The sequence below is a fragment of the Cervus elaphus genome, chromosome 12, assembly GCF_910594005.1.
Source record: "Cervus elaphus chromosome 12, mCerEla1.1, whole genome shotgun sequence".
In the NCBI taxonomy this organism is placed as follows: domain Eukaryota; kingdom Metazoa; phylum Chordata; class Mammalia; order Artiodactyla; family Cervidae; genus Cervus; species Cervus elaphus.
Window position 1 is genome coordinate 95634317 of NC_057826.1, and position 26076 is coordinate 95660392.

Below are 26076 nucleotides of genomic sequence, written 5' to 3' on the forward strand. Positions count from 1 at the left end.
AGTAAATAAGAGTATATTCACAAATATCCCTGATAGTGTGTAATAACTTCATTCTCATATTCACAACTGCTTTCTTGAAAGTAGTAGAAATCAGACTACTTCTGGGGGATTGAACACCATCTGAACCTGTTATTCTTCTAATAGCCCCCATCATCTGATAGCCCCTGAGAATGTACACTGTGTGGGAGTATGATCAGTCATTGGATTGCTACAGGAAGCAGCTGTGAACTAGTGTTGTGGGTAGGAATACTCTTAAGAAATGATGTTCCACCAGACAGATTTGCATTCATTTTAAATGAGTTTTACCTGCTTGTGGGAATAACACTGCATAAGAATTGGAGAGTGTCTTGGGACTTGAGTTAAACTTGAAGAACTTTTTTCCCCAGGTTTGACTTGGAACTATGCCATTTCACAGAAGTCTTGGACTCCTGCCCTTATTAGACTCTGCTGTGTAATGGGTAAAAACTGAACAAGACAGCGTGGTTAGGTTCCTGCCTTTAGGAGCTCACTTTCTAGGAAGGAGAGATGGTAACAATGAAAGGGCCTAAGGGGGTGCTGGAGGTGGGAGCTAGTACTTGATTTGTGGTCCGGGAAGCCCCTCTGAGGAGGGTGATAGGAGTCTGACACTTGATCTCCAGGAGCTGGTCGGTGTACGAAGGGCCGAGTGCTGAGCATGTTAGGTATAGTGAACATGAAGTGCAAAAAGGCTTTGAGATAATAGAGTTCTGGCTGGTAATAGAATTGCCCTAGCTGGTTCAATTGAAAAGAAGTTAATGGAAGAGTTGCTTAGAGATACGGGCAGCCTTAAAGTCGTAAGATGGCCGGAACGAGCTAGACACAGCTTAAAGCCATTACCGCATCTAGAGCAGGGAGGACAAGGGGAAATAGTGTTACTAGATCCCAGGGAGAGGGAGAACGGGAAGGGAGGGTTGCCGTGGAGGCAGCTGTCGCCACAGGTGGGTGCCAGGCGGGGAGGGAGGAAGACATAGCATCCTCCGGATCTGCTGGGGCTGCCTACCGACCAGACCGCCTGGCCGCCAGCCGGCCCTCTGGAGAGGCTCACCGCGGGGGTCTTCTTGGGGGGCAGAGGTGGGGTGATGGTTGTGGTGGGGGGTAGTGTAAGGGGAGAGCAACGGCAGAGCGGGAAGGAGTTTGTTGTATTTGAGGGAGAAGAGGGGAGGCTATAGACCAGTGTGCTGGCTGCTTAAGTGAGGTCACTTATCTGAAATGTAAACGAAGGGAGGCGTTTTGATTCCTAAAGACTTAGACAGCTAATGCACTTTCCCCTTTCAGCCTCCTGGTACTTCTCTTCTTCGTTGGCTGTTCTTTACTGAGATCTGAGTCCAATGATGCTTTTTTTCCCTCGAGTTTGCTGTCTCTTGTCTGAAATACCTTTGAATAGGGAAGAATAATTAAGTGTGATGGTTAAGAAAAAAAGTTTCCTTGAAGTTCTGGGCTAGACTGACGCCTGCATATAGAAGTAAGTTGGTAATATACTGTCAAAATAAAATTGAAATGTACCATAAGTGAATTTTAGACTATAACCTGCCCATGGATACTAAAAATATTTTTAATAAAATTATTTCCCTATTTTTAAAGGTGTGTTTATTTATCTTATCTGAACACAATGGTTTATTAGTTTTTCAAATGCCATCTTGCATATTTTTAGAAGACCTAAAAAAGTTCCTTGACTTTGTTTATGTTGGGATGTGGTTCAGTTGAGTTTGAATCTGTGCTCACTGGCCAGATTATATGACTGCTTCTGAAGATCTGCTTGCTTTTCTTCCAAGTCTTGGTCTCATTAAAAGACCATAAATCTTTTAAGTGTAGAGCTAATGTCCTTTGGAATAGTGTACCTGTCATGTGATATTAAAACTGTTGGAGCAATACTGATTTTCTTTGCTGGGTAGAGTGGTGAGTACTCTCAGCTGCTGTAGAAGTGTTTTCTCTCTTAAGTAATATCTGTATATCTCCAAAATAATAAGTGCAGGGTTTATTAAGTTAAATAATAGTAAAAAATCATAACAAAACCCAGAGACCTCCCAAACCCCCACCTGTACCCCTTCTAGCTCCCTAGAGTCAGTGACATTAACTCTTACTTGTTTCTTGTGTATTTATAGTAATGTTCATTTTCTCCTAATATAAGACATTGCTTACCAACATCCTGTAATATTAAATGAAGGTTTTAACTCTCTAAGTAAACATTGTTCCATATTCAGCTAAGTAGGTCTGTTATGTCTGCCTTTCTTGTACAACTTTTGTTTTTCTCTTGGAATTAATTGCCTATTTTGTTGAGTTACTTTTCTTTTGCTGTCTGTCTAGCTAAATTGTCCTACCTCTTTGAGAGGTCTGTAAAATGCCTCTAATGTGGCAATTCCAGAGGTCAGACATGTTTCTATGTTGTTGTTCTTCCTGGGGAATCTGCTAGAGCTCTGCCCGCCTACTCCAGTGTGGACTGCTTCTTCCTGGGCCTGCTAATCTCTTGGGGCTTCCCTTTGCCCTTACGCGAGGAATAACCCATCCTTCTAAGCTGAAGCCCATTTCCTGGATCCCATGTTTTTCTTGTAATTGATTTATGCCCTCGTTTTATGAGTAAGTATCTTGAGAGATGGTTCAGAGAAGGTAGAAGTTTTGGAAATCTTGCATTCTAAAATTTCTTTGTTCTAACCTCCCACTTAACCATTTGAAGTAATTTTCCTGTTTTTCAAGGAACTTGTATCTGGTGAGTAGATTCAGTATTTGATAAAATTGGGGCATTTTAAGATTCTGTATGACACCTTAATTTGTTTTACCCATTTGAAATCTTCGTACCCTAGATACTCCGTCCATTTTTAAGCACATCTGACTTAAGTGGAAATATTTGTATTCCAGAAGTTATTTTGCTGGTAAAATTTCTTGGGTTGCCAGTTCTGCCCATAACTTTGACATGTAAGCATTTGAATTCCCTCTTGGAGAGTCCCTAATACTGAGCAACTTTCATTTTCACTTAATACACCTTAAAACTGTTGAGTGACAGAACATTTAAAAGTGTTGTAAAGGCTAGGACATCGTGGTATCTAAAGGGTGATACATCTAAAAGCAGTTTACAGGTATGGAGGAAAGGGGAGGACTCCATGAGCAAATAAGTTTGGCTGATACTCCATAAATTTAAATTAGATATTTGATATATTTTTAACTGCAGGAATTTTCACAGCATTTACTGCCTGTTGATTTGGCTCAGTCTCAGAGTTCTGTGGACCACATGGACATAGTTGCTGTGGTTATTGTGAATATTTGGCTTGGACTTATATCTGAGATTTGTCATTTAATAACTGTATGATCTTAGACAAGTTCATAACCTGTAAGCTTTGTCTTCTCTGTAAGATAGTTCTAGTGCCGCGTACTGAGGCTCGATAATGTGCACAAAGTACTTAACACCGTGTCTTGTATAGAGGAAGTACTTATATATGGTGGCTTCACATACACACTCTGCTTTTAAATAGCACTTCTGAAAATAGTATTTAACTTTATAAGATATCTTTTACAAATGATGGAAATATACTCAAATACAAAATTGTACTAGGGAAGTCTTAGAGTTTTCAGCTGCTGTTACTTGCTTATAAAGTTCAAAACCAAACTGGAGAGGTACAGTGGTTCCCCCCCCCGCCCCCCATCCACATGGAATGTGTTCCAGGCCCCTCTGGATGCTAAAGCTGCTATAGATAGTGTTGAACCCTATATATATATATATTTTTTTTTTTCCTGTACATACATACCTACTGTAAAGTTTAATTTGTAAATTAGTCACAGAGAATGACAACAAACAACGATAAAATACAACATTTGCAACACTGTGTGTACTTAGTCGCTCAGTTGTGGCCAAACTGTGACCCACCCTGGACCGAGTCCTGCCAGGCTCCTTGGGAATCTCCAGGCAAAGAATGCTGGAGTGGGTAGCCACTCCCTTCTCCAGGGGATCTTCCCAACCCAGGGACTGAACCCAGGTCTCCTGAATTGCAGGTGGATTCTTCACCGTCTAAGCCACCAGGGAAGCCCCTTTGTAACACTGTCCTACAATAAAAGTTACCTGAATGTGGTCTCTCACAGTATCCTATTTTCCTGTACTCATCCTTGTGAGATGTTAAAATGCCTACATGATGAGATGAAGCAAGTGGGTGATGGAGGCATTGTGAATATATAGGCTGCTGTTGATCTGATTCTGGATGTCTGGTGTGGACCGTGTTGATGGTTGAGGGTCCTGGGCAGGGTGCGGCCAGACAGCGTGAGTTACATCACTGTTAAGCAAAGCAGCACATAATTTAAAACTCAGGAATTGTTTCTCTCTGGAGTTTTCCATTTAATATTTTCGAACTCTGGTTAGCTGTGGGTAACTGAAACAGCAAAACTGTGGCTGGGCAGGGGGGGATTATTGTATATAAATAATCAACTTGAGGAATAATTTAGCCAGTAAGATAATTCAGTTTTCTGTGAGATCAAGATAATAAGGTCCATGTGTTTCTTTGCCAAAGTTACCTAACGAGCGAGAGAACATAAAACACAAAGGAAAAGGACTTGTAGCCTGTGTCGGCTCTACAGGGTCTCAGATAACTCAGTTCACCCTACATCGTTCAGTGGCCCCTGGAACCTTGTGAGGATCATGCTATAAAATGCAGCATGCACCAGGGCTTCCCAGGTGGCGCTAGTGGTAAAGAACTCATCTGCTGATGTAAGAACTGGGGGGGAAGATCCCCTGGAGGAGGGCACGGCAACCTGCTCCAGCACTCTTGCCTGGAGAATCCCGTGGAGAGAGGAGCCTGGTGGGCTGCAGTCCATGGGGTCACAAAGGGTCGGACATGGCTGAAACGACTTAGCACAGTACAGCACACATGTACTGCGGGGCAGTGCTTCTCCAGTGTTAACGTGCCTGTGGGTCCCCTGGGGGTCTCAGTAAGATGCAGATTTTGATTTGGGAAGGCTGAGAGGGAGCTTAAGAGTCTGCATTGCTAGCTAGCTCCAGGTGAAGCCAGTGGAGCTCTTTGACAGACCGCAGTGTGAATAGCCAGATGTTGGGAGCAGGACTTGACTGAGTGACTAAGCAGAGCCCAGCCCAGTCCAGCAGCAGAATGGCTCCTCTCTGTGAGTATGGCTGGGGAGCCCCGGGGTAGGAGAAACTATAAAAACATACGGCAGTTTGCAGTGAAAATTTAGCAGTCTCAGTGCAGCTGGACTGGGAATTATCATCTGAGTTCGGCTTCATGAGATTTACAGGTAAATCTTCTTTATGTGTTAAGCTTTGAATTGACTCCACACTTGAGCAAATATTCAATTGAAATTTCCAAGCTACTGAGTTTTACAGTATTAAGACTGAGTTTGGGCTTCCCAGATTAAGTCCATGGGTTATAGAACCCATCCATTTAAAACAAACCAGCTGAACTCAACACGTGTCTTCCAGAATGTGCCTTGTGTAAAACTGCTTGATCCTAACTTTTGGTCCTTGGTAATACTACAGTGAGGTAACTGCAAAATATGTCCAGTTCAGTACAGTTCAGTCACTCAGTCGTGTCCGACTCTGTGACCCCATGGATCACAGCACCCCAGGCCTGCCTGTCCATCACCAACTCCCGGAGTTTACTCAAACTCATGTCCATCGAGTCGGTGATGCCATCTAGCCATCTCATCCTCTGTCATCCCCTTCTCCTCTTGCCCCCAATCCTTCCCAGCATCAGGGTCTTTTCCAACGAGTCAACTCTTCACATGAGGTGGCCAAAGTATTGGAGTTTCAGCTTCAGCATCAGTCCTTCCAATGAACACCCAGGACTGATCTCCTTTAGGAGATCTATATGTTAGCATTCCACTGAGGTACAGTTTAATTTATGGACAACTGAAATGAAAAAAGCATTGATTAAAACAAAAAAATCACATTGAAGATAGTCAAAAATATTTTGATGATGGAGATAAATGTTAGAATTATTTGAATCAGTTGTGTTGGTTCCCAATCTCGTAATGTAATTGACTCACCTGGACTTAATTTATGGCTTTTAATATTCTTGGGTTATGTTGACCCATGAGTTTGACTTTTTTCCCCCAACTCATCAATTTCCTGAGGATGTTTCCAAGTCTTTCCCATCCAGACTCCCTGTGAATCGGGACATGAGCCAGCCTTTGCAGTTGGGTGACTTTTGCTGGGAATCTAGACATCTGAGAAATCTGTCCTTGTGTTAATAGAAGACAGAGGCATGCCACAGAAACGCAGACTGGAGGGTAGGTTCCTACAGGCACTGTGAAAAGGTAACTGAAGTTAGGCTTCCTCTCCTGGTCTCCTGTCCTAAAAGACTGGATTGCAAATGAGTTACTTTGAAGAGATTAGATCTCTTATAAATAATTAAGTCTTTGGAGGAAAAACAGAGAATCTGGATCATTGCGTTTTTCTGCTGCTGACATTCTAGGAGAGAATCTTGAGTCATTTTGGACCATCTGTGTTTGCTCTGGGTGTTTAGGACTTTGTCATTCCAATCTTTCAATTGATTAGCACTGGGAGCAGAGTGTGGAGAAGGCAATGGCACCCCACTCCAGTACTCTTGCCTGGGAGCAGAGTGGGGCCCTGACTCACACATTGTCTTATTCCCTTAGGTGCTCTCATCTTTGCACCTAGTTTATTCATGTTTCATGGTTCCATAGTTTATTACCTCCAGCCTATATCTCTCCTCTATTTCCCAGACCCATTTATATAACCGCCTACTTGCCATGGACAAGCTCCCTCAGAACTAAGCTGCAGGTCTCTTGACCCCAACCAGGCAATTCATTTAAAAAGGAGAGCTACTAAGTTTTTTTTTTTTTTTTTTTTTTTAAAGATAGAATTGTGAGTCAGAGAGATAATTTAGATAGAAAGTTCTTTGGGGATCTTCAACTGCTCACAAGCTGCACCAGAAAATCATGTCAGCAGTTCACGGTCCCTCCTCTGAAAGCCTAATAGATGGTGAAGAATAATGGCTTCGGTGGTAAATTCTCACCACCCCAACTCCTGTCTGGCTCAATTGCTTTCCTGGTCTTTAGCAACAGTGTCCTCATTTGGCATGCTTACTGGATCCACTGCCTCGGGATTGTGGCGCCATGTAAAGAATTTCAGAGTGAGGTTGTTTGTTGTTTAATAGCTCAGTCATGTCTGACTCTCTGCGACCCCATGGACTGTAGCCTGCCAGGCTCCTCTGTCCATTGATTCTCCAGGCAAGAATACTGGAGTGGGTTGCCATTTCCTTCTCTAGGGGATCATCCCAACCCAGGGATTGAACCCAGGTCTCCTGCACTGGCAGGCGGATTCTTTACCACTGAGCTACGAGGGAAGCTGTTGGAGCAAGGTAGACAAGTTCAAATCTTAGGTCCACTATTTTTTATGGAATAGCCTTTGCACAGTTTCACAACCTCTCAAAACTATTATAACAGTAGTTATAAAATGAAAAACACCCACATTATAGAGTTTGTTGAGTATTAAATGAAGTAAGTATGCCTGGTGTAGAAACACTCAATGAATATGAACTCCCTCCTGCTTTCACAAACTGGGAGCAAACGTCACAAGGTCCCCGTTTCTCTCTAATTCTCCCACACAGTAAAATATACTTGTTGGCTTCCTTCAATAACATGAGCATCTCTCTTGATCTTGGTAGATTGAGGAAGTAAAATTCTTTCTTCTGTTTTCTATGTTTTTGTTCTCCTGTAAAGTGTCCTATTAATAGAGTATGTCCAAAGAAAAACAGTTTTTTTTTTTTTCCTGGTAATTTAACAATTTTATTTTTTAAGCTAAACCAATCTCTTGAATCAGATGATAAAGACTTGTTTTTAGATTGTTTTACTTCTATTAACAATTACCTTGAAATTATCTTTTGATGTGACTTCCTGCAGTAGCTTTCTTGACATAGTATCTGGCCTATAGTAGGTGCTAAACAAATTCTAGACCTGATGAGCTAGTGGTACAACTGTCATTGTCTCAACAATAACACCTAGGGATTTCCCTGGCGGTCCAGTGGTCAAGCCCCTACACTTCCACTGCATGGGGTGAGGGTTCAATCCCTAATTGGGGAACTAAGATTATGTATGTCTTGTGACATGACAAAAAAATAAACAGTTAAAAAAAGACCAATAACATCTAAATTATGATGACAGCCTGTAGACTTGCAGCATCAGACATATACTCAAGATCAGGTTTGCTCGTGTATTTCACTGTCAGTGAGCAAAAGACTAGATACTTCAGAAAGGAGGAAATCCAAAAGACCAATGCATGTTTAGAGATGCAAAACAAGACGACATTGAGACATCACTAACACCTCTGGTTGTCTAACAAGTACTTGTAAAATTGTGGATTTTACAGGAACTCAGACATGGCTGGTGAGATGGTAGATAGGTGGAACCCTTTTTGGATAGTCGTTTTATTTTCTAGTAAATTTGAGGGTTTGCATATCTTAACAGCCTAGCAAGTCTACTCTCTACTCATAGATATATGTCCTAGAGATTTCATTCTCTTGTCCATCTGGATACATACAGGAGAAAACCCAGAGTCTCAAAGTGGATGCAAACCAGATGTCCATCCATAATGGAATGAAGAAATATGAAATATTTGTATGTGGGATACTGTGTAGCACAGTGAAAGTTATCTATAGCTAACACATAATGAAGTTAATATCATAATATTGTACAGAGGAAATATGGTGCTATATGTCTACATGATACTTAAATCAAATTCACAAATTTGCTAGAACGTAAGCTCAGTGAGGGGAAGGATCTTACTATTTCACATGCCTCAAATAGAGACCCTAGCCCACATTAGACAGATGCTCAATGAATATTGAATGAATTTAGCCATATTGTTTAGGGATTTGTATGTGGATATTAAAATATAAACCTTTAACATTAAAGTCAGGATTAGGTTACCTCTAGGGATGAGGGCAGCAGTTATGACTAGGAAGGGACTAATGGAAAGGTATCTTCTCAAGTGCTGGTAATTTCTTGACTTTTGTGATTATGGGAGTGTTTGTTTTATATACTTTCTTATATGTGGTGTTTCACAGTGAAATAGCTAATGCAGCAGCCTTGCAGTTTATCTGGTTTCATTTTCACATGCTTGCTTTGGAGCACAGGTGAAGGAGGGTGGGGACCATCATGTGGCAGCTCTTCTCCCTGGGAGGCACGTGCACATTGGGGGTCAGATTGACAATGGCGACCACACAGCTTTTCTGTCTGCACCAGGACACCTTAGGAGATGCTTAGACACCGGGGACTTGGGTTCAATTCCAGCTTTACCACCTACTGGCTGCGTCACGGGGAAATGAGGCAGGCTCCTCAGCTGTGAGGTGGGCATGATAGGAACCACCTCATAGGGGTGTAGTCATTAAATGAGGATTAAACAGGATAAACCATGGAAGGCATCTTCACTCGCAGGGTCTCTGCTGGTCCACGGGGTGCTCTGTGTGAATTAGAAGAGCACCCTCCTCCTCACAGACACTGCCTTGGGGGTACACAGCTTGGTGAGCAGATGACACCCTTGTGTCAGTGAGAGGAAGAGGCAGTGCTGAGTTTGGGCCCCTGAGCCAGTCCTGCCGTGCAGTAAGTAGACTGCAGAACTCTCTGCAGCCGCCTTGGCATTTGGCTTAGAGTAAATGTTTCATGTACCCGTCGTGATACAGATGCAAATTGCTATCCACTCCAAACATGAGCTTGTCCAAGGAATCAGCTGAATTACTGTGGTGGAAATGGAGTCTCAGTTCTTCCTGTTGGAGAAGTTTTTTTTTTTTTTTCATTTTACACCCCCTGGAGGAATCGTTTTCTGTCAATTCTATTAGGATGTTTGTAAATACAGCTTCACTGAAAAGAGCAATGTTTTGGGGTTCCCCAAGCTCTGGTCTCAGAGCTGAATCTGGAAGCTATGAATAGGAACTAAGTTTCTGTTTCCTCCTTTCACAATGGGAGTTGCATTGAAAACTGTGGTCCATGTACCTGCTGGGTGAAAGATAGGTGCTTTGAGGTCAGCGGGACCAGATGTGATGAGGTGGGGTCCTACTCTTGGCGCATAAGAACAGAAGTCATTCACACTGGAAATCACAAGTTCTAACTGCCCAAGTGAAAATCAGAATTCAGGGGCCACTCTTGGGAGTTTTCACATGGGGAGCAAGTCTTTCAAAGTTGCTAAGTGAACTCTGAATGGCATTTTATTTTATTTTACTCTTTGGATTCTTACCTTTAATTGGACAGATGCCCTAATATGGAGGAATAAAGCTACAACAAAGATGTGCTAGGTGTGTGCAAGTGTGGATCAGATTCTGAATGAGGCTAGTGCCCCCTAGTGCTGAAAGATAGCCCAAAAAAGAGCACCCCCTTCCCCAAATCACAGCTGCATACTTTTGAGCTTTTCATGTTTGCCCCAAAGACCCTATCACCCTGATTTTGATTTGATTGTGGGTGCTCAAAAGAACTAATGGTAATCACACAGTGTAAGAGAAATGTGTAACTAACAGTTACTATTGCCCCTTTGGGTGCTGGTTGGAACACAAGCACAGCCATTTTCAGGGACAGGGATCTCGTGTATGAGAGGTGGCGGGAGCTATGCAAGTAAGCAGCTCATTTCAGGAATGAATTTCAGCTCATGAGGTCTTCTTCCATATATGTGGTAAGTGTCTGGGTGCTTTGGGGCATGAATCTGGCCACTAGGATATGGAACTTACTGTCCTTCATGAAAGAAAATCTTCATGTGCCTTTTATATACCTTGTGTTAGATATCACTGGTGTCAGATTCTGTGAACAATATCAGGATATTGGATTCAGTTTTTTAATTTGGAAAACTGGCCGGGCCAAAGTCTTATCTGGGTTTTGTTACCAGGTAGAGCAAGTGTGTGAGAACGGCTCCTCCCTCTGAGCACCTGTGTCGGTCAGGGTCCAACCAGGAGACAAAGACCACATGGTAATTTGAAAAGGAAAAGTTAAAGTGTAAATATTAACTATTACTGGGGGTTGGAGTAACAGGGAATTGGCTAGTATGGAGGACAAAACCTTCATGAATGAGAGTAATACCCTCACCAAAGAGGCCCCTGAGCACACTCTCCTGTTTCCACCAGCAAGAGGACGCTGTTATGAACCAGGAAGTGGACCCTCATCAGACGCGAAGACTGGCAGCTCCTGGGCCTCTGTGTTTTAATTTCTGATATATATCGGGTCTGCCTATGAGATGGTGATCACAGAGGCTCTTTTACTTAAAAAACAAATTCCCTTTTACCGTGGCTAAAAGGCCAGTGAAGCTGTGTGCCTCAGGTCATTTGAAATACAACTCTCGCCAAACCTCCCTTTCTCTCTGGTGCCCACGCAGCGAGTGTAAGGCTGGTAGCGGGAGAGACTCTGGGGGCACAGGCACTTCTGTGACGCTTGTGCGACCTTGTTATCCATCCTGAAAACTCAGAAGATGCGATAACCAAGGCTCTCCTGATAACCGAGGTGAGACATCCCTATCGTTTTCCAGGCACGCCTCCCGCGGTTTATCTTTTCTTCTGTATTCCCCCTCCTCCACTCTCCTCCCGCCTCGCTGCCACCTGCCACGCTCCTCCAATACATCACTGAAGAGCTGGCGTGCTGTTTGTGCGTTTCTGTTCCCGCCGTTTCCTGAACATGCTCCGTTCCGGCTTCCGTCTCCATTCAGGGGTGGATGCTGGTTTGTGGACCCAATTTTCTGGGTAGGGAAGCCTCTGTAAGAAAAGGTCTAATTATGAATACAAAACTAGGCATGAAAATAAATGTGTGGAGTGAAAAATAAATCACTACAAATTAAGATTTTTTTTAAAAAAGCTGGTAGAGATCACAAGCGTTACAAAATAAAACCAAATTTTTAAAATAGGTATCTGATGTACCTGTATGTAACTTGTCCCTTACCTTTATTGGTTCTGCATGTTCTTTGTCTCTTCATATGACAAAATTCTGTAATTTTTTTACAGAGGGATTATAAAGATAATTTAGTCTTTCCTCTAGCTTAACTGACCACACTTTTAAAAATAGTTATTTTTGTTTATTTATTTGGCTGCATTGGGTCTTAGTTAGGGTGTGCAAACCCTTAGTTGTAGCAAGTGGGATCTACAGATTTGATCAGATATTGAGCCCAGGCCCCCAGCATTGGGAGCTTGGAGTCTTGGCCACTGGACTACCAGGGAAGGCCCAACATTTGTGTTTTATTATCAAATGAGTCAGCTCTTCACCGCTCCGGGTGCTTCCGAGCAGGCTCCGTGTGTCCGCGTGGCCGGTGCTCCAGGAGGTTCCGAGCCGGCTCCCCGTGTCCGCGTGGCCGGGCTCCCGGCCGTGCTCCGGTGGTGCCGAGCAGGCTCCGTGTGTCCGCGCGTCCTAGCTCCCGGCCGTGCTCCGGGTGGTTCCGGGCGGGCTCCGTGTGTCCGCGTGGCCTGGCCGGTGGCCGCTCCTCTGCCCTGCTCAGCCCAGCCCCTCGCTGCTCGCGCTCCTGTGCCGGAACACGAGGAACGAAGTCCTCCCGGCTGTGGCTCTTGGGCTAGCCTAGTCCGCAGCCTTCTCTCCAGCCGGGCGGGTGACTCACTCCCGCTTCAGACGGGAGTCATCTCCTCAGAGGGCTGGTCCTGGCCGCCCTTCCAACCTCACTCGCACTTTCCCCTTTGCTTACCCTTGCATATTTTTCTTCATTGCCCTCGTCGCCGCCCATCATGACTTCGTGTTTATCATCTCTCTCCCTGACTATAAGCTTTAGGAGGCTAGGGATTTTTGTCTGCCTCCATCCAGGCTGTCTCTAGTACCTAGAACATTCTCTAGTACATTAGATGCTCAATAAAGGCTTGTTGAATGAATGAATGTACGGAAGGTATTGGATTAGTGCAGGGATCATCTCTCCTCTTTCTCTATTTTTTCTGTGGTAAGAATCTTGTGAGTTTATGCAGTCCCCTATTATTAATGGATTGACTTCTGTGGACCTTAGCCCAGTTTAGGTGCATTTTATTTCATATCCTCACACCTAAGAGTGGGGTGATGAAGTGGAAGAGGCCCAAGATTTAGTGTCAGTCGTCTTGTGTTTTTCTTTGCTCCAGTTGCTGACTTTGGGAAGGAGTTGGAACCCAACAAGCACCGGCTTTTCTTTGGTAAGACAGGGGCAGTGACCCCACACCCACAACAGGGGTACAGTCAGGGTTAATTGCATGTAAGTCACGTTTTGGGGGCTTCCCAGGTTGGTGCAGTGGTAAAGAATCCACCTGCCAATGCAGGGGACATAAGACACATGGCTTAGATCCCTGGGTTGGGAAGATCCCCTGGAGGAGGAAATGGCAGCCCACTCTGGTATTCTTGCCTGGAGAATCCCATGGACAGAGGAGCCTGGCGGGCTGCAGCCCATGGGGCCACAAGGAGCTGGACATGACTGAACACACACAACCCACCCTTTACAGTGCCTGACATGGGTAGGTTCTAGAGCATATTAGTTTTCTTTCCAATTTAATGTTCTTGGTTTCTGAGTAGGAGTGATTTCCTCAGAAGGTGATGGGTATGGCCTGACCATTCCTGGTTTATAATGAGGAAGATTCGAGGTTGCTTAGAATGCCCAGTGCAAAGCAGTTCTTCTGAGGTGTTGAGCATCTGGAGGTTTTGCCAACTTTCTTTTCTCAGAAAACCTCTCTTGCCTTTCCTGAGGTGCTAACTCATCTGTGACCAATTGTTTTCCCTGTTAACACCCAGCAAAGTGTGCAGATACAGAGAAGGGCACACAGTGGCCGTGGTGGAGTTGGAAAGTTCACCCTCGTGAAGAGGGTGGGTGTGTGGATTTCCGAGGAGGCCCCAAAGACTGAGGGTTGGTGCCAGGAGTGACGACCTCCTAGGCTTGTCCGTTGTGTGTTTCAGGGGGGCCTTATCCAAGCCAGCAATCACACTAGAGCAGTTGCTTGCTCTGGAATCTAGAGGGGTTTTCTTCCGAGCTGTACACCTTTCCGGTGTGCCTGTGAGTGTGCGTGCCCCGGGGCAGGCCAGCTGGCGTCACTGGAATGGTTCAACATGTGTATTTTCCCCTCCCAGATCCTCCCATTTTAAGGTTCTCACCTCAGTCTCTCCTCCCCACTCCCCTTCCCTCAGAGCCTGACTGCGTTGAGAAACGTCCTCCCCAAAAGGTGACAGTTGGAAATGACTTTCCATGGACAGCCTTGTTGCTACTTGAGTAAGAAACCAAAGTCCTTTGAGAGCTCGGTGAACTGAATTTCAGGGGAGGACATAGAGACATGCTCTCCATTGGTAGTTTCTAGGGTCCCTCCCATTACCGCATGGGTATCTGCTTCTGTGTGGTTAGCAGTCTCTGAGGAATACAAGGCAGTGCTTTCCTCTGTGCTCTGTGAAGTCCTGGGCTTTGATGTTGCTTTCATTTTTACCAAAATAATTACCTCACATTTTTATTTTGTGATTATTTCCAAGCTTGCCAAAACCAACCAACCAACTAACCTATAGAACTGTCGAAACATTGGCTTATTAAAACCAGAGCTATTATTGAATGATTCCCTTATTATTCATTTTCCCAATAGCTTGCCTGCACTTTGTTAACTTTTAGAAAGCCCTAGGTCACAGGGTTAAATGCTGTTTAACAGTTTAAATAGACGACTTCAGCCCTAACATAACACTTCCCTTTCCTTATTTTGCTCAGTGTAAAGCCATGGAAATGAGCTGATGCCTTTCCTGGATTCCTTCACAAAATCTAGCAATTTCACTGCCATTGATAAAAACTGACTTCTTTTTACCAGTGAAGCATTTAAAGTTTTCTCTTAAGTCAGCATAGAATTCCAAATAATCTGCTGAGAGCTGACATTCTCTTTGAAGGCAAATATGTTGGTAAAGCTTATGAATAAAGATTGTTCACCATCTGTCTGTTGTTTTTATTTATTGGGGATATTAACCCTTTGTCATAGTATATATTACAAGTATGTTTTCCAGTTTATTGTTTAGCTTTTGACTTTCTTTTTATGGTGTGTTTTGGCCCTCAAATCTTGTATCTTATATGGTAATTTGAAAATGTTACTTTTGGTCTAGCTTGTGACATGTGCTAATTTATTTTCTCTCAATGAAAACAGAAATTTCGGTGACAGAAGCCACCTGAGGTCATTTCTTGGTGGCCTAGGTACTTTCTGCTCCACTGGACTCGGAAGGTGGGTCAGAATGGCTCGGTCCTGTGGGCTGGTGAGTCTTGCTCCTTGTTTCCCAACGTGGAGGTTAGGCTTTTCTCCCACGCAGGAGCTGGTTTTCAGTGGTTGCACATAGTCAGTCTGACTTCTCCCATCGAGGGCTTCTAAAACCCTAGCAGGGTCAGCTGAGCTTCCCCAGCCTTCTCTCTGGGAGCACGTGAGCATCTTCGGGGAAGAGCACTGGCTGGACCCAGGGTGGTGGTGGCCTTGCCCCGGCTATGGTTTGTGAGTCTCTGCTGAGAGCTCCGAGAGCAGTGCTGTGCATAAAACCCTCAGCAGTGTGACGTTCCTGTTCTCCCTTCAGCTCCAAAAAAGCGGTGGTCAGTCTCTCTATTCCCTTTTCAAGCGTATGCTTTCACATGCTTGTGGCTGTAAACAGAATAAACAAAACAATTGTCTTTCAGTTAACATTATAACACAGGTCTCTTTTCATATTCCTATGTATATATCATTTTTAGTAATCACATGATATTCTATTAATTGGATATATCAAAATTTTTAGAGAAGGCAATGGCAAGCCACTCCTGTATTCTTGCCTGGAGAATCCCATGGACAGAGAAGCCTGGCAGGCCATGGTCCGTGGGGTCGCAGAGAGTTGGATGCGACTGAAGCGACTAAGCACACACATGTCAAAACTCCCCTCACTTTCTGGTCTTAGCCTGAGCTTCCCCTGAAGTAGACTGAGTCAAGGATTTGAGTGTAAGAAGTTCATCTGCGAGGTGATCCCAGGAAATGCTCAGAAGGAATGGGAAAGAGACAGGAAAAGGAGGAAACCATGTAGGTGGCATTAAGCAAGGGTTTTGTCTGGGGGTAACTGGGACTCAGTCTTGTTGGGATCCCTCTAAGAAACAGTGGGAAACACAACTCAGAGTTGCGCCACCCAAAGATGAGAAAGCTGGGGTCATTATCAGCTCCAGAGTCAATGCCTCTCATTGCTTGAGATTCACGCAGGGGGCGTGAACTCCCTGGCCCTTCCGCCTTTCCGCACACTGGAGAGCCAAGCACTCTTTCTGGGTAGAGAATGCTGTCTGGCAGAGAGATGCAGGAAGCCAGTGGACCACTGGGGATGACTGTCTTCACATGAAGTCCAGGAGAGTCAAGCGGACAAGGGCAGGACATGGATGCATCGTCCCCGGTGCATTCCTTGAACTTCTCATTGCTGTGCCCCGCAGCAAGTCACTCTGGCCGTGACTCTCCTTCAGGGTGGTTTTTAGTCATATCTCTAATATAAGGACGTAACAGCAGGAGCATTGGTGGGGGCACAGCTGCAGTGTTCCCCAGGCTATAATGATATTCATCCTCTTCTCCCAGATACTCAATCTGGATTCTCCTCGCTTTTGGTTATCATTTTCACTGTAGATTGCTAGCCTGATGGAATGACCCAGACCTTCTGCCCTGCTGAGACTCCCTGGTTTTCTTGCCCTTGTAAGGCTGTGGAAGCATTAAGAGGCACCCCAGTGAATCACCCACATTCTTAGGCATATTGCTTCCTGCTCCCATTATGTGGCACCCACCTTCTCTTTATAATCACATTTAGTTACCCCTAGTAGTATATGTCAGAGAAGGCAATGGCACCCCACTCCAGTACTCTTGCCTGGAAAATCCCATGGACGGAGGAGCCTGGTAGGCTGCAGTCCACGGGATCGCTAAGAGTCGGACATGACTGAGTGACTTCACTTTCATTTTTCACTTTCATGCATTGGAGAAGGAAATGGCAACCCACTCCAGTGTTCTTGCCTGGAGAATCCCAGGGACGGGGGCACCTGGTGGGCTGCTGTCTATGGGGTCGCACAGAGTCGGACACGACTTAGCAGCAGCAGCAGCAGTAGTATATGTGGCTTCCCTGGTAGCTCAGCTGCTAAAGAATTCACCTGCAGTGCAGCAGATCCTGGTTTGATTCCCGGGTTGGGAAGTTCCCCTGGAGAGGGGATAGGCTACCCATTCTGATGTCCTTGGGCTTCCCTGGTGCCTCAGACAGTAACGAGTCCAATGCAGAAGACCTGGGTTCAATCTCTAGGTTGGGAAGATCCCCTGGAGGAGGGCATGGCAACCCACTCCAGTATTGCCTGGAGAGTCCCCATGGACAGAGGAGCCTGGTGGGCTACAGTCCATGGGGTCGAAAAGAGTTGGACATGACTGAGCGACTAAGCACAGCACAGTAGTGTGTGAACTCCTACAGAGGAGCCCCAAGTGATCAGGTGGCCTTGGTGACTAGATTCAGTGAAATTCGGTACTGTACTGTACTGCAGACCTCCTTTGTGTCTATTTCTGAATATTGTTCTCTTGCTCCTTTTAGGCCTCTGACCAGCCTTCTGAGTCAGTTGCCACTTCCCAGGAGTTCTCGAATATCCTGATTTTTGATTGCTCTTCCTCTACACAAAATTAATGACCATGTGTACCACTTGGAGGATTTTTCAGGGTGCCTTTTATGGTAGTAGTAGCACATTTTATGACCCATTCGTGAATCAGGCTTGCTGTTCTTTTTTTTTTTTTTTTTCTTTTATCATCAGCTGGTATTTGTGACCCTTTCATAAGATCATAGATGAGAACTAAGGGAGGGACATATGTGCTAAGTTGCTTCAGTCTTGTCCAACTCTTTGTGACCCTATAGACTGTATCCTGCAGGGCTCCTCTATCCATGGAATTCTCCAGAAAGAATACTGCAGTGGGTTGCCAGGCCCTCCTCCAGGGGATCTTCCTGACCCAGGGATCAAACTCACATCTCTTACATCTCCTGCATTGCTGGTGAATTCTGTACCATTAGTGCCACCTGGGAAGCCCTTAAATACTGAATGTTGTTCAGCCATGTCCAGCTCTTTGTGATCCCGTAGACTATAGCCCACCAGGCTCCTCTGTCCATGGAATTCTCCAGGCAACAATACTAGAGTGGTTAGCCATTTTCTGCTCCAGGGGAACTTCCCAACCCAGGGATTGAAGCCAGGTCTTCTGCATTGCAGGCAGATTCTTTATTGTCTGAGCCACCAAATGTTGGCAACTTAGGGTCTAGAATGCCTTTTTGTGCAACTTTGTTGTGTCTTCCAACCTGTTTGGGCTCAGTCCAAATGTAACCCTTCTCTTGTGCCAGCCACTCATGTTGTGCCAGCCTGACCTTAGGACTTCATGGACCTGACCATACCCAGCTCCTGAATGGCAGCTCTGGTCACATGGTCTCTTGATTTTTTTTTTTTTTTGTAATTAGCCATGCAGCTTCTAGCAGTATGTTAGACCTGCTTTCCAAATGGTGAACAGCTATTTGTTTTGCTGTGATTCTTCCATTTGGGCTCTCCCAAAGACTCCATATGGGACGTTTATTTGAGAAGTAGTTGCAGAAATTTCTATGAGGGATTATGGGAACAAGACAAGGAAAGCCATTAATGAGCCGTGGACAACCATGGACAAATGGATCTTCATTGTGCTGGGGACCACAAGGGAAATTTGTCTGGAACATAGCTCTGAATTGTTCCACTGAGCATCAGGAAACCAGGACATTTACCCACCAACCTTCCCCCTCCATCAGGCATTACACCCTCACCCTTGGTCTTGTACAGGTAGGTTGACAAACTCCCATGGCCTGATGGGACCTTTTGGACCTAGAGATGCCTGAAGCCGGCAGTGGGAATAAGAACCATCTGTAAGTGCTCTCCAAATGGCTCAGTGGGTAAAGAATACACCAGCAATGCAGGAGACACAGGAGACATGAGTTCAATCCCTGGGTCAGGAAGCTCCCCTGGAGGAGTGCTCTCCAACCCACTCCAGTATTTTCACCTGAAAAATCCCATGGACAGAAGAGTCTGACAGTCTACGGTCCATGGGGTCACAAAGAGCTGGACACGACTGAGTGACTAAGCATGCACAGACACAACCCCTTCCAGGGTGGGCTGAGGTCGTTAACACAGGACACCAGAGCGCTGGCTTTGTGTGTCTCTATTCTATCAGCTCTCTCTGCTTTCACAGTGAATACTACACAGTCTTTCCTCAGAGGGGTTCATAGTTCGATGGGCAACTAAAGAGGATACAGGTAATGTTACAGTGGAAATGTCAGAGAATTAAAGTGTACGTGGGGTCCTCCATCATGGAGAAACTAAACCAGATTCTCAACGTTCCCAAGAATACCTGAAAAGAGATATTTCTCAGGTCAGGACCGGAGGAAGTCAGTAGGTAGCATTAATTCGATGGTTTGGAGATAAGTGCTTCCATAAGCATGTAAAATTCCACAGGAATGAGCTCCATCAGACAATTTGTTTGTTTGGTCTTAAGGGTGTGCTCAGTTGCTCAGTATGTCCAGCTCCTTGTGTTGGACATGACTTAAGAAAGGTTTACTTCTCTTAAGGGTGACATAGTGAAAAAGTGAAAGTGTTAGTCACTCAGTTAGTTGCAAAGAGTCCTGTCTGACTCTTTGCAACGCCATAAACTGTAGCCCGCCAGGCTCCTCTGTCCATGGGATTCTCCACACAAGAAAATAGAGTGAATTGCCATTTCCTTCTCCAGGGGATCTTCCTGACCCAGGGATATAACCTGGGTCTCCTACATTGCAGGTGGATTCTTTACCCTCTGAGCCACCAGGAAGCCTGTGTAGGACATGGAGGCACAACAAAATACAAATTGAAGACTTGCCTCTAAATAGTGAAAGAAAGTGCAAGTGTTAGTCACTCAGTTGTGTCCGACTCTTTGTGACCCCATGGACTGTAGCCCACCAGGCTCCTCTCTCTATGGGATTCTCCAGGATATTGGATGGGTTGCCGTTCCCGTCTCTAGAGGATCTTCCCGACCCAGGGATCAGACTCGGGTCTCCTGCATTGCAGGCAGTTTATTTTTATTTATTTTTTACTTGTTTGAGCCACCAGGCAAATCCAAATCATAAATTAAAGATGAACTCTGAGACTAACAGAGGAAGGAGGGGGATGTCATGCACATATCTCTTCGCTAAGCTATTGAGTCTCTCTATGAATTGTCTTGCTTGTTTCTGTTGGGTGGTTCGAAAAACAGGTCAGTTTCCTCAGGTGAAGTTTTTGGTTTGTTTAAGCTAGGGGAAGGTGAGTGAAGTTGAAGGATAATTGCATCTGGACAGTAGAACCAGGAGAATTAATTAGCAAATAACTAGGCCACCGGTCAATCTCTCTCTCCACCTCCCCTGCCCTGGACACCTCCCCTGTCCAAGCCCGTATCTCCCTGCCCAGTCTCGGACCGTCTGCCTCTCTGTTCAGGGTGACAGACTGTCAGAGAAAGCCTTCTTTTGCCCTGTAACACCATTTCTTGTTGACTTTATTTCAGAGCCCCTGTGGCTGTTGAAGCTTTAAACAACAGCCTCCCAGGTCCAGTATATCTGTTTTATTTGGACAGCCTGGACCTCTGGGAGAGGCCACTGGCTTTCCTGGGAATGCTCTCTTCAAAAAGCATCTCCTCTGAACATCTTCCCTGGTCTTTTGGGTAGAATTACGTTTCTACAAAAACTTTGTTAACACACACCGTATAGCAATTGTTTCCAGTTTCTGTTCAGTATTGACAAGCACTCATGGAGTGGTTGCTATGAGGTATCACCTAGGGATTTTCACAGACTACATCTTAGATTCTTAGATAGACGTTATGGATAACTCTTCTCTCTTTGTTCAACTCTAAACTCTTTGAGGTCAAAATGTGTCTTTCATTGTTCTTGTCATTTTTAGTCATGCGCTTATTGTATTGGCCTTCCCTGGTGACTCAGATGGTAAAGAATCTGCCTGATAGCTTTTGAGTGAGTTTATGATGTAGTAGCAAAAAATTGGACATGACTGAGTGACTAAGCAATCATACACTGAGTAAAAATTAATGACTGCCTGGGACCAACCAGCTCAAGCCTGTAAGTTTATGGATATAAGAGAAATCACTTAGTCTTGCCACATAATGTGGATGGCAACAAGTGGGTGGCTGCTCCATTATCCCTGATTTAATCACCAAATGCTATTTTCTTTTTCTTTTTCAAGTCTTGTTTTCTGTATTTCCTCAATACTGCTGGGAGCTGCTGGATTCAGTTTCAACACACCTTGCTGCTAAGTCGCTTCGGTCGTGTCCGACTGTGTGCGACCCCATAGAGGGCAGCCCACCAGACTCTCCTGTCCCTGGGATTCTCCAGGCAAGAACACTGGAGTGGGTTGCCATTACCTTCTCCAACCAAATGCTATTTTCATTAACCTTTTTTATGGTAGTAAAAATAGACACATTAAAATTTACCTTTAAATGATTTTTAAGTGGCGTTAAGTACAGTACCATAGCTGTGTAGCCATTACCACCATGCCTGTCCTGAATTTTTTATCTGCAAAATGAAACTCCTTCGCTGTTTTCATTTAAAAAATATTTATCACAGTAACAAGAATGCCAGGCAAGAAAACTGGAGTGGGTTGCCATTTCCTTCTCCAGGAGATCTTCCCAACCCAGGGACTGAACCCGGGTCTCCCGCATTGTAGGCAGATGCTTTACCGTCCCATCACATGCACCTAATTTAAAAATAATTTAGTACAAGAAGTCTTACAGAGAAGATCCATTCCCCTCTCTTCTCATCTGAGAAGTAATTACTTTCTACTCTTTTAATGGTTTCTTTGGATGTTTATCTGCATAAGTACAAGCATTTATTTTTTACCTCTATTTTCAAATATATCAATTTCACATTATTTCTAGACTTCTGTGATAGCAGTTAAGCCTCCAGCCCTCTTCTCTTCTCTCTGCCATCTACACTCTCTGAATCTTCCCTACAGTTGTCCCTACATTTTTGGTTAAATCAGTAATGACTGAGACATAACTTTGATTAAGTGAATAATTAGTGTTTACACCATAGTCCACAGTTCAGTCACTCAGTCGTGTATGACTCTTTGCGACCCCATGAACTGCAGCACGCCAGGCCTCCCTGTCCATCACCAACTCCCAGAGTCTACCCAAACCCATGTCCATTGAGTCGGTGATGCCATCCAACCATCTCATCCTCTGTTGTCCCCTTCTCCTCCTGCCCTCAATCTTTCCCAGCATCAGGGTGTTTCCAAATGAGTCAGCTCTTCGCATGAGGTGGCCAAAGTATTGGAGTTTCAGCTTCAACATCAGTCCTACCAATGAACACCCAGGACTGATCTTTAGGATGGACTGGTTGGATCCACAGTAATGTGTAAACCTGGACGCCGATATTCAAGGTGCAGGTGGAGGAGGGATGGGCTAAGTTCACTCTGAAGTCTTTTATTTAAGCCGTTTTATTTTTTTAACTTTTTGCCTGGTGCCACATTGAGTTCTTCTCTCTGCTTGGCTTCCAGAATTCTGAGCCTCTCGCACTTGATTTCCGTGGAGAATAAACGGGCAGGGAGGGGAGCCCGGTGGTGGGTGAGAACCAGGGGGGTCACCTGGTTCTGTGGGGATGGGGTTGGTGGGGGCAGTGGTGGGAACTGGCTTCTAACTTCTCTCTCTAGACTTGATTCCAGCCTGCACACACACAGATCTCCTCAGTGACCCTGCAGACTCAATTCCTGTGCTTCTCTGCAGCACTGATTCACACGGGCAGTTAACTGGAAATGCCACTCCGTGCATGTGCCAGGATGTATGGACCGAGGTCCGTGCCCATGCCGGGATGCATGGACCGAGGTCTGTGCGCGTGCCAGGATGTATGGACCAAGGTCCGTCAGTGCTCAGGGTCCGTACATGTGCCAGGATCTTCGTCTGCTGTTGCCTCCTCTTAAATCCTCTTTGTCCTTGAGGGTGATGTCTTTTAAATTTTGTCATTGTGATTTTAGTCGAGTGTTGGGAGGGAAAGGAAGTGAATACCTGCAGTCAATTTGTCATGATTAACCTGAAATTCATATGCACATTAAACGGAGAGAAGACCCCAACATTTAAAATTTACTTACAGCCATTAGACGAGTTTCTAATAAGTGAGAGCAGAGGGCAGTGATGGGCCCATCTCTCTGCCTTATTCTCACCTTTTCTCAGGATGTGGAGAAGATTAGGGAACAAGATCAAATCTTAAAAAGAAAGTTATTTTTGGAAGGATGCTCTGTTACTGAGATATTCGGGATGTTGCAAGGGTATGGGTCTGGAAAAAGAAGACCTTGAAATCAAATTTGCATGATACATTTTTGATATGTTTAATGTAGAAATTTCTATTTTTATGTGATCTTGGCAAGGATATTATTATTTTTCAGAGAATCTTTCCATTGAAGGTCAGTAAGAGAATTAACATTAGGGTTTAGTTTGGTCTGTAGCATGTTACTGGCATTCCTTCAGGTTGGGGCTCGCCAGTTCGAGTTCCTGGAAAGAGCAGTGAACTTCTTTCTCAGCCCTTTGTCCACTGGCCCCTCAATTGCAGGCTGTGTGCTCTTCATGCTGTCAGCAGGCACACAGGGAAGCATGAAACTCCTCCTGGCTTGTCTTTTGGAAATTTCTCTGGGATGTTCACGCTTGCCCCTTTTGTCTGATGCTTTTCCTTCAATGGAAGAAAATTTTCTGCCCAAGAAGCGCACAAAGACCATTCACGTGTTCAGAGGGCTTCTTTAAGGAGACACAGATGTCACCAGCAGCTTGGGAGTGAGAATTTGCCTTGCGCCAGCCTTTCTGTGATTGTCCGGAAGATCTGGGCCTTGGGCCTCGGAAGATCTAAGGACATGAATATTTGGCAGAGGGCAGCTGTCTGGTTAACTCCTGTCTTTCTTTCCCTGTATCCTAGCTCCTGGATTCTTGCTCCTGCTTCTTGCCAGTAGGTGGCAAGCTAGGCCTGGGGAAAAATAGCAAGAATCTGATGGCTTTGTGGATTCGATTCGATCTTGCAGGGCTATTTTCTGCAGACATGTGAGGCGTGAGGAATTCTCTGAAGGAGGCAAAAGGATTCCTGGAGGTCTATCATCAGGCTAGTTAGTGGGTCATCTTAGTATTAGCTTATTATTATTATTTTTTTAAATAAAGTGTATCTATGTCTGACACACGTAAGTTTTTGATAGGAAGGAAGACTTTCTTAGCTCTCGTGCTGATCGCTTCCAGCATCCAGTTCAGGAGATGCGGTTCCAGACCGACTGACAAAATTACTCTGGAAGGGTTGATTAGAGGTGAGGATTTGGGATAAAGGAGACCGGAAACTAGACACTGAAGTCAGAAACAAAGAGATGAGAGTCAGTGCAGCAAGTCACAGCCAGGATCCTGGAGGGTAAGGCAGTAGCCAAGGAAGGCAGAGGAGCAGAGGGCACTGCCGTGGGGACTCACCAGTGGGCACAGCCAGGAGGAAGCACACGTCTGGGGGTGTCCCTGGCACCAGCTCTTGCAATCCTGTTAACTCGGGGTGTGCTGGTCTGCCTCTTGGCGACGTGTCTAGTGTGGTGGCGAAGAGCTTTGCTTTTAGAGACAAAGAGACGTGGGTTCGAATGGCAACTCTGGCAGCTCTTAGGACTGTGAGGTGTGGCATGTTGCCGCCTCCTCTGCGCCTCTGACGTCTCACCATCCAGATGTGATGGTAATCCTCAGCTCGAGGCTGTCAAAGTTAAATGAAAAGTTTTATTACTAATTCTGGAAAGGAATAGGGGCTTTATAAATAGTATCTTTGATTACATTTATTCATGGATTAAAGCGTAATGAAAAATTAAAAAGAGGCATCTCATAAATACGCTCTTTGGTCAGCAGGGGAGATAAATATGAGGAAACAGCACTAAGCTACTTTCCTACCCTGAGAGGGTGTTTCCCCTCCTCCCGTTTTCCTCAAGAGAGCGGTGTGTCTTTCTTTGTGGTGGGTGAGAAAATTCTGAGCACAAAGCAGCAGAGCACCTTGAAGGTGGCAGAAAAACCACTGCTGAGCTTGTCAGGAGGTACATCCCTAATCTCTGTCTTTTTATTCAGATAGCAATGATAGCAATATTTTCTAGTCCAGACATGTTTGGCTTCATTTAGGGAGAAGACGCAGAAGTATGTTCAGAGCATTCACAGACACGCTTTTTTCGGTTGCTGTTTATTTGTAGATTTCTTTTGATGTGGCCCCCCTTTTCCTTAAGTCTTTATTGAATTTATGACAGTAGTGTTTCTGTTGCACGTTTGGCCAGCAGGAATGTGGGCTCTTAGCCCCCCGGCCAGGGGTGGGACCGGCACACCCTGACTGGAAGGCAAGGTCTTAATCCCTGGATCACCAGGGACGTCCCCCACATGTACTGCTAAATAAAATAAGGGAGCTGCATAATGGAGGGCAGACATAGGGCAGAGGCACATCACTCCTCTCTTCTTTCCTGGCTTCCTACCCAGTTCTTCACTTCTGGGTGAGCAGCGTCACCCCTCAGACCCACACACCGGCCTAGGATGTGGGGAGGTTTCGCTCTCTCAGGGGTAGAGTTTCTTGGGTGTTCAAGTGTGCCGAGTGTGCCAGCTCTTAAATCACCGACTTGAAATAAGACGTTCTAGATTTTATCTCTCCCCCCTCTAATTTTATTGTGCTCCAGCTTATTGGTGCTCCTCAGTTAGAGCTGATAATGATGGTCAAAGGGTAAAGAATCCTCCTGCAATACAGGAGACCCAGGTTCAGTCCTTGGGTTGGGAAGATCCCCTGGAGGAGGGCATGGCAACCCACTCCAGTATTCTGGCCTGGAGAATCCCATGGATAGAGGAGCCTGGCAGGCTACAGTCCAGGGGGTCACAGAGTCAGACACAACTGAGCAGCTAACACACACACACACACACACACACACACACACACAATGATGGATGTGTTCAGAGGGGAGCCATGGTCTTCTTTTCCAAGTGCTGTGCTGAAACTCCTCTGGTGACAGCTGGTAGGCACGAAGGGGATGGAGACAGAGACTTCCACCCTCAGTTCAGTTCAGTTCAGTCACTCAGTCGTGTCTAACTCTTTGCGACCCCATGGACTGCATCATGCCAGGCCTCCCTGTCTATCACCAACTCCCGGAGTTTGCTCAAACTC